Source organism: Rhinolophus sinicus, chromosome 7, assembly GCF_057876585.1.
Source record: "Rhinolophus sinicus isolate RSI-liver-muscle chromosome 7, RSI-T2T, whole genome shotgun sequence".
NCBI classification, from domain to species: domain Eukaryota; kingdom Metazoa; phylum Chordata; class Mammalia; order Chiroptera; family Rhinolophidae; genus Rhinolophus; species Rhinolophus sinicus.
The window spans coordinates 56,363,317-56,377,108 of NC_142507.1; the positions used below are offsets into that span (position 1 = coordinate 56,363,317).

The window sequence follows — 13,792 nt, forward strand, 5'->3', positions numbered from 1 at the left end:
AAATAAAGAGAGGGAACTTTTCCCAGGTGTACTGTGCAGTCTTTCCACACACAAAGGACCAATCATGAATCAGACAGTTCTGTCTCTGGCTGGGCCAGCGCTGAAACTGCAAACTCTGATAATCTGGAGAAAACTGGAGGAACTCGGGTGGAAGTCATGGCTCAAAAGAATAGCCCTGACTCTGGCCTTCAGTTTCTAGACTGAGATGCAAAGGGGAAGTGGAACCTCTAAGGTGGGAGTGAAAGACTGACCTGAGGAGGGGAGGTGGCTGGAAATGAGAAGCAGGTGTTGCTGCCTGGGGACCACTGGGAGGTGATTGGGGACAGCAGGTGCCCAGAGGGGCTTCCATGAGCCGCTATTCGCTAGTCGCATAGCATCGTACTCTGAGAATACACATGGCACCTCCTGTCTCCTGGCCTTGTGGATTGTGAAAGCGCCAAAAACAAAAAAACAAAACAAAACAAAAACTATCTTTTGTCTCTTTCTCATAGTTTTAGCATCTGTTGGGAAGTTTCTGCATGACACTATCTGCTCTGATTTCTGAAAGCCTTCCCTTCTTAGGGCTACAATAGCCCCCAACCTTCCCCAACTGTCTACCTGACATGGATTCTGAAACTCACACAACGAAGCTTTAGAGGTGTTGCCACCGAGTAGCAACGTCTCGTACTTCAGACATCGTTCCTCTAGCAGCCCAGTAATTAGCCTGACAGCGTTCACTGCCGTCATCTATGTTCACTTGTATCACATCTCCCTCAGTTTTCTCTTTCGTGTAGGTTATTTCTACTCAGCTTTACAGGGGTGAAGACGGGGACTCCAGAAGGACCAGCTGCTGTCAATCCTTTCGCTACCAGTAAATGAGGAAACTCGGATTTAAAACACAAACAAATATCTCGATCTTGCAATTCTCTAGCACGCATTTTCTCCAGCTCTTACTGGGCTGCGCGCATGGCTGAAAGGCCACCTCTCGGTAGAAAGCGTAGGGTCTGGCACAGAACTACCTTGTGGTGCCAGGTAACTGACAGATGAAGAAGGCCCGCGCTCGGGGCCTGCCCACTAGCAGAGCTTGCTTGGCACACACGTGTCTGGGGGAGACGTGCCAAGCTTTCTGGTTCTCAGTTACGTTGTGTAGCTTTCAGTGAGCGTCGCTAGCAAGTCTTCTATAAACTGAGCCGGGGCTTCCGAGACCAAAAGTGGGCGTTTTCCAGACGTCCTTTGTGAATGCCTGGCTGTTGGTCTGGGGGCATCGTACATCACTGGCCTTCTTAGTCTTAAGTGTGAGGCCCGGGGGTGGGGTGGGGTGGGGGCGGCCAGGCTGCTAGCGACAGGGCTGGCGAAGGAGAGGTCCAGAGCAAACTCTAGTCTGAGCGGAACAAGGAAAAGCGATGTCAGGAGAAGAGCCAGAAATGACTGTCCATGTTGATTCTGCGCATGTGTTTACTGTGAGTGGAAGTGGGGTTGGGGAGAGTGGCAGGGTTCACCGTGTAAGGTCGAGGTTTTCGGAGATTTCTCGTTGTTAGTAAGGAACCGCAACCCTCAGATGCATCAAATGCCCCCAGGCCAGAGACCCCGTTTCTCCCTCTTGGGAGGATAATCCCGGCGCGTCTTTGCTGAGAGCATCAGGCAGGGGCTGCAGCTGGACTCCGGGGAGCCCGAGGCCCCCGCCGACAGAGCTGCAGAGCCGCCCCTTCGCTCCGGCGCACGCGCGCCTCCGCTGAGGTTCCGGACTCGCGCCCAGGGCTGCGCGGGTCTGACCTAAGACAGGCGGTCTCCGCCCGGCTTCTCGACCTCAGGGTTCCCTGCGGATGAGGCCCTCGCACTCTGGAGGGAGGGGCTGTTAGCGTCTGGAGCACTCAGGCTTCACACCCCGATCCTCCCTAACGCGTACAGTGACAGTAGGAGCAGAACTATCAGGACTGTGCTTTGACAATCTGGCGTCCCGCTGCACCCCAGAGCGAGCAGACTGTGGCGGTGGGTCTCCCAGAGAAACGCAGTTTCCGCATTAGCGCTCTCAGAGGCCTCAACCGGCAACAAAAGAAGCTCCCTTGCGGTCCTAGGAAAAGGAAATCCTCCCGTCGCTGGTTCCACTGGGGATCGAACCCAGGACCTTCTGCGTGTAAAGCAGACGTGCTAACCGCTGCACTATGGAACCGTGCGCCTGGCCGGCGCGCAGTAACCACAGTAGAAAATGTTTGGAATCATTCGAAGGTAACGTTTTCTTGGCGTTAAATTACATTTCCAGTGCATTTCACTCACGCACAAGTGGTATCATCTGCAAACACACAAGAAAACATTATCTAAGACCGCATTCTTTTTTTTTTTTTTTTGGCTTATAACAACAGGAATTTATTTCTCACAGTTCTGGATGCTGGGAAGCCCAAAATCAAGACAACATCAGATTCAATGTCCGGTGAGGGCCAGCTTCCTGATTTATAGATGGCCATCTTTTCACTGTGTCCTCATAGGGATAAGACCGCATTCTTGATTTGCGCCCCTTTGAACACTTCTAGACTAATCTATGTTCTTCCATTAATTCAATGATTATTTATTTAGAGCTTCCACCACTCCACATGCCAAGCACTTCAGGTGCTGTCAATACAGGGGTGCATCACTTAAAACCCCTGTGCGAGTGCACCTCGCACTGTAGCGCCTACACCTGAGGCAGGTAGCAGGTGCTGCGTACATGGATGTCTATAAACGAAATTAGCAGTGCTCTCACGGCCTGTCTTTCTTTGCGACTGGGTCAGAACTGACCAATTGGGGACTGCTCGCTGCTCAAGTTAAGCTTAGGATATTTGTGCATTAAGATGGGAGGCAAAGAAATGTTTTCAATTGTAGGTGTTCAGAGCATGCCACCCCAAAATATGCCTCTGGCACATTGATTATTTTGATTTAAAGACTTAAAAACAACAGATGCAAAAAAGGCATTCTGACCCTTCTTTTTCTTCCTAAGGGCAGGAGATAAAATGCCCATGTGAAAGGCACCTTACTGGACCAGGAGAAAGGGAGAAACATTTTTATTACCAGACACAGGCAGTCAGGGCTGAGGGAAACCTGGACCAAAAACCTTATTAAACTAACCCTTATTTTCCTAGTTACTTTTCCACAGTTAACTGTCTAGCCCCAACCGGTTTGTCTTGTCACGTTTTCACGTTTGTCCAACCTATAATGTAAGAGTTGCTCCTTTGAGTTTTCTTTTTTTTTTTTGTGGGAGCTCCCAAGTACATGTAAAATTTATTTAATGAAAGTCGTATGTTTTTCTCCTACTAATCTGTTTGTCAGTTTAATGCTTAGGCCCAGACATAGACCCCACGAGGATAGAGGAGAAGTTTTACCTCCTCTACATGATCTCTCTCCCATCCATCCCTCCATGACACAATATTGGTCTGACAAGTCTCCTTCACGCTCTGGGCTCCGCTCTCTAGAGCCATGTGACAAGTGGGGGGCCTTTATCCTGTCCAGGGCAACTTTGATGTATCTTAAAGTCATAATGCTTTTTAAAAGGCATAAGAATATATACCTTACCACTTATGTAGATGTATATGTGTGCAAAACAAAAATGCCAACTCTGCAAAAAGTACATATGATCAAAAGGATACACAATAAGCAAATCAGAAAAGTTGCACACCTAAGGAGACGAATAGCAGCAGGACATGGGAACAAAGGGAATAAACAAATCCTTCACTCAGTTTTATAATCTTTGAGGACGGGGATCAATCAAGTCGTTTTAACCCAGCAGCTCAATGAGTGAAAGAACGAGACTGTGCCAAAGCAACGTTTCATCCTGCCCAACTCCACATGAAGCAGCAGGTCCGCTGAGGCCCAAACTGTCCTTGAAAGAGAGGGCCTGATGGCGCCTGATTTGGGCAGGAGGAGGGGGGTGGCTGCAAATCTCGGTATGTCATGTGTCCTCATCTTTGCTTGCTTTCTTGTGTCAGGTTAGAGGAAATAGAAGGAGCACGGTAGTCTTGCTCATGTGCAGTGAATTAGCTCACAAGGTATCACTCTGTCACCTGGCGTTAGCACAGTTGATTCGTGTATCCCTTGTTTGCTTGGGAATTGAGGACAAATTTTTAAAACTTGCTCTTTAGCTTCATCTAGAATACAAATTCTATGGAATTTTTTATCTGTTTTGTTCACTGTTCTATCTCCAATACCTAGAAAAGTACCTGAAATACAGTAGAGACTCAACATTTGTGGACAGAGATTTGCCTAATTAACAAAGAAACAAATTTAAAATGTGTTGCAATATCCAAAATTTCCCCTAGATGGCGACATTCAACATGAAATAGGAATTGCATTCCTTTCAATTTAAAGTCATTTTCTAAAAATTTGAATTGAAGAATGCATTTTTTAAATATTGAAGTTTTGCTTTAGAATGAGTTCAGAAACAGGTATGTTCTTTTTTGCCACAAAATCAATATTCTGGTAAATTGCTACATTTCACAGAAAAAGTTACAAATATGATATAACTGAACATTTATCGAAAATGGGGCCCTGTGGCTTAGCCGGTCAAAGCGCCTGTCTAGTAAACAGGAGATCCTGGGTTCGAATCCCAGCGGGGCCTACTTTGTTTGGTTTTGTATTTTCAATAGTGTTCTTGCCATTAAATAAGTTGGAGCTGCACTGAGGAATTTATAGAGCTGGTTAGCCCTGTATGTATTGAATTGTTATTCCAACTCTGGAGGGTCCCTTGCCAGATAACTGCATCACAATATAGGGGATTGGCATGAAGGGAACAATGAATAAGTTTCTGTAGTTGGGTTTCAAAGGCAAGGGAAGTAAAATAAAAAATAAATGAAGGGGACTGCGTGAAACTAAAAAGCTTCTGCACAGCAAATGAAACCATCAACAAAACAAAAAGGCAACCAACTGAACTGGAGGTATTGCAAACAATACCTACAATAAGGACCTAATAGCCAAAATATATAAAGAACTCGTACAACTCAAAAACAAGAAAAGCAATCTGATTTTAAAAATGGGCCGAGGACCTGAACAGACCCTTCTCTCAAGAAGACATACAAATGGCCAACAGATACACGAAAAAATGCTCAACATCACTCACTAGTCATTAGGGAAATGTAAATCAAAACCCCAATGAGGTTATCACCTTATATCCTCAGTCACCAACAAGACAAGAAATAATAAATGTTGGAGAGGCTGTGGAGAAAAAGGAACCCTCATACACTGTTGGTGGAAATGTAAAGTAGTGCAGCCATTATGGAAAACAGTATAGAGGGTCCTCAAAAAATTAATAATACAATTACCATATAACCCAGCAATCCCTCTTCTGGATATCTACCTGAAAAAAATTGAAAACATTTATTTGTAAAGACATATGCATCCCTATGTTCATTGCAGCTTTATTCACAAAAGCCAAGACATGGAAACAACCAAAATGTCCTTTCATGGAAGACTGGATATAGAAGATGTGGTACATATATACAATGGAATGTTACCAGCCATAAAAAAAAAAAAAAAATAGATGAAATACTGTCATTTGAAACACCATGGATGGATCTTGAGAGTATCATTCTAAGCGAAATCAGTTAGACAGAAAAGGACAAGAACCATATAACTTCACTCATGTGTGGGATATAAAACTGAAAGCAACAAACAAAACAAAACACAAAAAAACAAACTCATAGACACAGACAACAGTTTAGTGGTTACCGGAGGGTAACGGGGGGAGGTAGAAGAGGGTGAAAAGGGACAAAATATATGGTGGCAGAGGGAGACTAGACTTTGGGTGGTGAGTACACAATGCAATAAATAAATGATGCATTATAGAATTGTACACTTCAAACATATAATGTATTAACCAATGTCACCCTAATAAATTTAATTTAAAAAGAAAGTGATGGGTTTGCTGATTGGTAAGACTAGGATATGAATTGAACAAAAATCACCTTGCAGTAACATTTTAAATTCTGTCTTGGAAGTTCAGCCTGAGAGCTCTTAACCAACATTTTTAGCTCTTAAAAAATGAAAACTCAGCTGAGCAAATTTAAAGTTCTAATTAGCTTTATTGTACAATTCATGAATCAGGCAGCATCCCATCTGGTAAACAGAAAGGTGCTCCGAATTGTGCAAAATGGAAGATTTTATAGGTAGAATGAAGGTGGGACAAGAAAATTAAAAGAGTGGGTTATTTCAGGCAAGGTCACCTTCTCTTAGGAAAAGTCAACGACTCTTAGGCAGATGACCTCATTAGTGCCGACCAGGCAATTCCAGTCCTGGGAGAGGCTGAAACTGCAGATAGGTTAGGAGTTGGTGGGGTTTAGCACGAGTGATTCATGTGGGGCCTGTTGTTCCTTTTAAACACAGCTAACTGATGGAGTTTGGTTGTCAGTATCAGGCAAAGAATTAATAAGCTATGACATCTGGTTTGGAGTTCGACACATTTTTATTTTTGAGGACAAGTGAGGAGGCGCTGGTGAAATTTGGACTCTCGCCATTTTGATTTTGTGCGACCCTAGGAAGTGTCGTATTTGTGCATCACTGGAGTCTACTAAGTGAAAGGGGAGAAAATGGAGCTCAGTGACATTTTGAGGAAATAAATCACAAATCGATGTTCACTTTCTTGAATTGTGACATTGTGGTTCGTAAGCTAAGATGTACACTGTGTAGCACTGGCCTACATATTGGGCTTTTCCATTTTAGCTAAAGACACTTCAAGGTTATGGTTGGAGTTCCATGAGAGTCATTGTATTTTCACTTTAGTGAATGTAGTCCTGCATTATGCCAGAAATCCCATTCATACTTCACAGTAAACTTGACTTCACGTTCCTCAGTTTTTTCCATAGCACTTACTTCTCTCCCATCTACTTCCAAAGAAATGTAAGCCAAAAGATGGTCATGAAAGGTTGCAGATTACGCCACCCCACAATATGCCACTTTAGCATAAGGATTATTGTTAGCTGAAGGCAAGTGAGAAGAAGCAGATCCAAAAAAGCTCTCTACCCTCCCCCTATTTGCTTAAAAGCAGACAAAAGTTTACAAAGAGGCCCTTTGTTTCCTTTCTACCAGGAAGGACAAAGGTTAGTCCCTAGAGACAACCGAAATTCCTTGTTAGTGACATTATTTTTGCATATATATATATATATATATATATATATATATATATATATATATATATCATCACTCTTCACTTTTGAAAATTATGAGCAATTAGTTACAACCATTTCGAATCATTTGTCATCTACATGTAGTTATTTCATTTTACTTTGACGCTTCCCTGAAAGCACTCGCAATTGGCTAGTCAGCTGCGGGAAGGACAGTCTGAAAGCGTCACAAGAAAAGCCGGTGGCACAGATGCTTCTGGGCCAGTGTGGGGACAGAGCCCCAGAAAGCAGTTTCCAGGCTCTCCGACTCACGTGCAAAGGTGCTGGCTCAGGTAGTAGATGGCCATCAGCTGTGGCTAGTTGGCCATCAGCTGTAACCAGTTAGCCATTAGCCACTGATATGACTGCTGTGGCTACGCAAGGGGTTGGTTGGTTGGCAGAGAAGCGGACAGCGGGTTGCAGATCGTGTGGCTCCTGCTTCCTGTGTCTCCAACCCAGCCTCCAGCGAGAATATAGTGGTATGACCCCCCTATCTATGGCTCCCTGGGTGTTTCTTTTTGGCCTCACCATATCCTGCGTTGTGGTGCGGGGAGCGGGAGCTGAGACCCCTCATGACAGCCAGGCTCCTGACGGCATGGCCCTCGCATCCTTCCGGTTCTTCAGCTCGGTGAGCGCGCTACCTCATACACAGCCTCGCGGCAGGTGCCTTTTATTAATTTCTCAAACGTTCGCGACGCTGCCTTGCTCACGGGAGGGACCCGGCACCCACCCAGCAGGGGGAACCCTGCTTTCCCGGCGTCACAGGAGCGCCCACTGTGTCGCAGGCGGAGTCATTACTTACGTCATTGTGTGATCTGTATCGTTAATGTTATTTGCATGGTGACCCTAGGCTTCTAAACGAGAGAAATTGCGGGAGGGACAGTGGCGCGCGAGGACAGCAGCCGGTGTGGGGCCGCAGTGGCCCCGACGTCCGAAACGGGCAGGACGCGGACCTCGTCCAGAAGCTCCGGCCCGCCTGTCCTCACCGCGCACCAGCTTTCGTCACTCAAATCTCCACTCGCCAGGGAAACGGGCACATGTCACTGCGGGTCTGGGCTCTGCGAGAGCGGCCAGGAAGACCCTGAACCCCGTCTCGCGAGGCCGCGGGGACCAAGCCTGCGACCGTCGCTCCGTAAGGACAGTGCCCGCAGCAGCCCAGCGGCACTTCCTCCGCAAGTCTAGAGTCGGCATCACAGTTGCCTCCAGCTTTCACAGTGACGCGAGGAACCCTCCGTCCCCTGTCCCGGCTCCCGAGCGAGCCTGTCCTGCCGTGCGCGTCCTCGGCTCCCAAAGAGCTCCCCACCCTAACTCGCCCCCGCTATTTCTTTTAGAGAAAAAAACACGGACAAATCAAATCGCCGGGCGGTGGTGATCTGAGGACTCTTCGGGGGGTGAGCAGTTCCCACGGGTGACGATGGCCAAGGTGGAAAAAAGAGAAGCACAGCTCAAAGTGGCCAGTACGGGGATCGAACCCGCGACCTTGGCGTTATTAGCACCACGCTCTAACCAACTGAGCTAACCGGCCACCTGGTGCATGCTGGCACATTTCTTAGAGTCATGTCCGAACAAAGTCAGCGTGCTTTCTTTTACAAAAGATTAAGTAAGAAATGTTCTCTTTTCTATAAAGAAAAACCCCAGCTGCCGACATGGATGAATGTGCGTCTTCCGAGTAAATGTGGTCTCGCTCAAACTGACCGAGAAGACACGAGTATACGTCTCCGGACCCGCGTACTAGGACCCGCCCCGGGGACCCGGCTACATGAGCCCGCAGCTGCGCGTTAGGACGTCGGGGTCCAGAGCTGCAGTGCCGGTGTTCGACACGTGGTGGCGCCCGAATGCGGCAGGGTCCGCGGCGCTGAAGACCGTTTGCACCGCCTCTGGAGCCTGTGACTCTTTCTGGTTCCAAAGAACCAGGACCCCAACACCCCCCTCCCCCCCCAACCCCGGAGCAGCGTAGCTCGGAGTCAAGGCGGTTGTCTGAAAACTGTTCCAATGTGGAAACCACTAGACTCACTAGACTATAAACTCTGGCGAACGGGCAGAGACCTTTGTTGAACCCCCAGAAGAAAAAAGTCTTGAAATTAGATAATAGTTATGGTTGCACAACTCTGTGAATATATACTACAAACCACAGAACTGCACACTTTTAAAGTGTGACTTTATGGTATGTGGATTATATCTTAATTATTAAAAATCAAAGAAGCAGTGCAAGAAACATTTGACCAATATTGTATTCACTAATTTTGCTCCATTGGGCAGGGCTTGCTTCTGTCCTTGAGCCTCGGTCCTGGAGGAAAAAGAAAGGACGTCAAACTGGAGAAACAGTGAGTCAAAACAGATGCGGCTGTGGACAGACGGAATCACAGGCGCTGGGTTGGGTGATTCAGCCCCGACCTCCCCACGCAGCCCCGAGCTCTCCAAGAGCAGGCGGTCTCCCTCCAAAGATAGACACTAAGACACTTCAGAGTTGAGAGGGACCCGGACAGAGGTTAAACCTGCCGGAATAGGCCGTGGTATTGAGGCCGGCAGGGAAGCGGCACTCTGGGCAGCGATCTCTCCAGCTGTCCCGGTGACTCAGGCCATACCGAGTGGAAGAGCACGGGCAGAAAATCTGGTGACGCCGGGAGAAAGAGCACAAACAAGCAAACGAGAAGTTTGCTGACGCTGGAAAATGCACTGGAAGGGATGCTGGGAATTAAAACAATGAACCTGCGCGTGTCCAGGCCTCATTTGATCCGCGGTCGGTTGGGCTCAATTAAAAGGAGGGTAGGAGAGAAGAATGCGCCAAAGGATTTGGAGCTTCCAAAAGTAAATGCTTCTCCGATTTTGTCGCCCAGGAGAAATCAATGGGAAGGAGTATTGAACCCCATTTTCTGGGCCTCACCCCTAGAGATTCCATTGGTTCTGGGGTACAGCCCACAAATGTTCAGGGAGGCTATACACGTGCTGTCCCGCACACCACTCAGTAAGTAGCATTGGACAGGTTCCTTGTAGGGTTTGTCACGCGATTTTCACAGCTCACACCAGCGGGGAGCTCCCACAGTGAAGGAAAACTAGGATGGCCACAGAGATGAAACTCACACCTTCAACGTTATTCCGTTTTCCACTAGGCGTTAATCAAGCAAGCCTACCTTTTCTGCTCTCAAGATTTTTGTTTCTCTCCTTTATAATTGTGTGAATTTTGTCCAATACAGATGGCTGCATAATGACCAGGTTTCTAGAGCAGCTCCCCGTGAACTGCATTTTCTGCCACAATTTGGAAGAGAATCTTCCTATATCTTGAAACTGAAGGAGAGATTCTGTAGCTCTAAATTCCTTAAAGTGACTTTCAAATAAATTCTGTTTTCAGCCTCACTTTCACTCTAAATGTGTAAATAAATCCCTGCAGACAATTTAAGTTTTGTGGTAGGTTTCCGTAAGATAAGTTCTATGTTTATTCAGCTTTCCCCAATCCTGGCTTAAAACAAAGCTTTCCTTGTGTATCACTCTAGTCTGTTGTCCATTTGGTTTTCAAATTTTTGCTGCTACTCTTTACTTTCCTATTCTTGTCCTTTTGTGTTTATGCCTTAACAACACCCCCTTTCTTTTTTTGTTAGTGGGTTGTTGGGTAGGGAGATATCAAGTGAATATCTTTACTATGCTGTCATTGTAAGTCGATCTGTCTTGGACTTACTGTAATTTCTCATCTTGCTGGACACCCAGAGCATTAGTTAAATAGTGTAGCAGGCAATGAACAGGATGAGTCATTTATGTTCAGATTAAAATTCTAGATGCTTGCTTCCACCCAAAACATAACCTTCTGTGAACCCACGAGAGAACAGAGGTCTTAGAGCAACCAAATAGGTTGAAATCTAAAGAAAAACAGGTGCTTCCAAGTAGTCAGGTATGCCAGAGGACAATGGAATGACATTTTAAAGTGCTGAGAGACCAATTAAAAAACAAAAACAAAAAAACTATTCACCCAGAATTCTTTACCAAGCAAAAAATATTTTCCAAAAATGAAGACAAAATAAGGATATTTTCAAACAAAAAACTGAAGAGTAGATTACTAGCAGACCTGCATAATAGAAAATGTTATAATTTCTTCAGGAAGAAGGAATATGAGGCCAGAGATATATGAAGGAATTAATATCTACAGAAGTGGTTACAATGTAGATACAAATAAGCAATTTTTCCCAATTTTAATCATTCTAAAAATAATTGATTGCATAAAGCAAAAGTAGTTTGCTGTACATGCTGTACAGTCATAGAGTACACGGAAGCAGAATGTATGACAATAACAAAATATGGGAGGGAATATACTGTTACAAGCTTCTCACATTACACAGGAAGCAGCATAATATTATTTGAAGGTAGACTGATTAATTGTAGCTGCATATAGAAAATTCTAGGGAAAACACTTAAGATTTTTTTAAAGACATAAATATAAGACAATAGTGGAGATAAAATTAAATCGTGAAAAATGCTCATGTATTTCAAAGACGGGAAGAAAGATAAAAGAAACGAACGAAACAAAAGGAACACATGGAAAACCGCTAACAAGATGGTAGATTTTAATACAATTATGTCAGTAATTGTATTTTATGTAAATTATCTAAATCCATCAATTATAGACAGTTGTCAGATTGGAAAATGGAAACTAAGCCCCAACACTTACTAAGACCAACCTACCGGGAGTGGGGTTCGAACCCACGCGGACTCACGTCCATTGGATCTTAAGTCCAACGCCTTAACCACTCGGCCATCCCGGTTTCAGTCTCAGGGGTCTCCTCTTAGGTCCTACAAGGATAGAATTAATTAGAATTGCTAGTCCTGGGAGATTATGTACAATAAGTTTGTGAGGTCGTTTGCCCTTTAGGCAACAGAAAAGATTCTTCACTATTCTACATCCCCTGGGTAGGCAAAACAAAGTGAGCCCAACCTGCCCTGGAAAGATGGCTCTTCAGTGATGTCCACTGTCCACAAAGGCTGAGGCTCTAGGAGATTGTTCCGGAAGCAACGCCAAGTCATGTTCATCCCAGGGGCGGAGAAGTTATCAGAGGGAGTACTGTCTTTTAGAGAAGTGCTCAGCAAAGAAAACTGAGGACCACTCACACATACATAAAAGTACATGTGGGTGGTCAGTGTACGGCTCTTGAAAAATTCATCATAAAATACTGGCCCTCTTCATTCGTTTACACAAAAGCCAAGAGGTCTTGGGATCGAAATGGGAAATGTCAAGTTCGTCTTGGAACAGTCGACTCTCCCCCACAGATCATATTCAGATTAAGTCTAAATTCCGTACTGTGCAGGGTCTTCCTTTAGCTCCCCGCCCCAGCACGCGTGAATTCAGCGGAATGAATTTCCACCAGGAAAAGGCAGGAATAAAGTCACTCTCTGGTCAGCGTGGTAGTTCGGGCTCTTTAGACGCCCTTCGCCCTCCGGTCCTTGTTCGCTCCGATGCAGGACTCTACTCTCGGTTCCACCGCCCTTCAAGCACCTCACGTTTGTGTGTTTGTTGTTTGTTTGTTTGCTTGCTTTTTTCCCAACTCAGTCACATCAGTTCCCCTCACAAGTATTTCCTGACCATTAAGACCCGCGGGGTGAAAAATCCTGGCTTTTACAGCTTTCACTCATGCAGCAGTCTCATTGTAACTAAATCACTACGTGCAAACAGCATTGCGACCAGTTCCCTTTCCTCCTTCGAGTTTGTCAGTTCCTTTAGGGCTTCGGGTAACTCCAGCGACCTGAACGGGACTGGGTTCTAATAATTTCTTTAGACTAAATATGATACCAGATTGCTGAGAAAAGTGAGCACACGTATGCGTTAATGTAATAGCCGTTTTATCTCGCTGATTCGATCTCAAGACAAAAAAGGTGGCTGGAGACTGCGGAGGAGAAACCTGCCTTCTCCTCCGCGGTCCCCAATATATGATCGGGTTATGCTCTGCTGCCGCAGAGGGAGCCAGCCTTTGACCTCCGAAGGCCAGAAGCCTCTCCTGTCACTAGTTGCTCACGGCGACTTTGGGGACGAGCACCTTTTCTCTGCTGGGCGTCTTGTGGGGTTCAGTCTTAGAACCTTAGGACAGTGGAAATGGGGTGGATAACAAAGAAGAGTCAAGTGAGCCACGAAGGTCACCTTCCTGCTCTGAGACTTACGGGACATCAGACACGAGTGTTCACGTACCACAGCAGCGCCAGGAACCGCACAGAACTCGGACTTCTGCGGCCCTGTCCGCCCCCGCCCCAGACCCTCCGCCTTTGTCCGCGGAACTCGCCAGTCGGTCGAGCTCCTAATGGGTAATTTCAGTCATGGAGAGATGGAGACCAGGGAAACGAGTTCAGGACACACCAAGACATTTCTTGAAATGAAATGTGCCAGGAGCCTGAGCTCCCCTGCCCGGTGCTTGTACCGTCGCTGGGACTCTGGACGCAGCACGCGCGGTGTCGTCAGCTCAGGTGTCATCGATTGCAAAGAACCGAAAGTGTGGAGGAAAAACAGCACCTCTACAGAAAAAAATAGCCTGAAGGAAAGGAGCATCGAGGTTAATTTAAACTAATCTACAAAGTAGGGAAAGCCACCAGCGTGCCAGTTTCCGTAGTGTAGTGGTTATCACGTTCGCCTAACACGCGAAAGGTCCCCGGTTCGAAACCGGGCGGAAACAGCTTGTTGCCTTTTCCCATAAATTTGGAATTTTGTTCCAGATATTTTC

General features: G+C 46.0%; 5 non-coding genes across 5 annotated transcripts; 2 read left to right on the forward strand and 3 right to left on the reverse strand.

Annotated features, from left to right (window-relative positions):
* Positions 1-2,076: 2,076 nt before the first annotated feature.
* Positions 2,077-2,149, reverse strand: TRNAV-UAC (transfer RNA valine (anticodon UAC)). The gene has a single exon. It is a non-coding gene; the product is annotated as a tRNA-Val (tRNA).
* Positions 2,150-4,490: 2,341 nt separating this feature from the next.
* On the forward strand, positions 4,491-4,564 carry TRNAT-AGU (transfer RNA threonine (anticodon AGU)). The gene has a single exon. It is a non-coding gene; the product is annotated as a tRNA-Thr (tRNA).
* Positions 4,565-8,551: 3,987 nt separating this feature from the next.
* On the reverse strand, positions 8,552-8,625 carry TRNAI-AAU (transfer RNA isoleucine (anticodon AAU)). The gene has a single exon. It is a non-coding gene; the product is annotated as a tRNA-Ile (tRNA).
* Positions 8,626-11,768: 3,143 nt separating this feature from the next.
* On the reverse strand, positions 11,769-11,851 carry TRNAL-UAA (transfer RNA leucine (anticodon UAA)). Its single transcript has one exon. It is a non-coding gene; the product is annotated as a tRNA-Leu (tRNA).
* Positions 11,852-13,671: 1,820 nt separating this feature from the next.
* On the forward strand, positions 13,672-13,744 carry TRNAV-AAC (transfer RNA valine (anticodon AAC)). Its single transcript has one exon. It is a non-coding gene; the product is annotated as a tRNA-Val (tRNA).
* Positions 13,745-13,792: the final 48 nt, after the last annotated feature.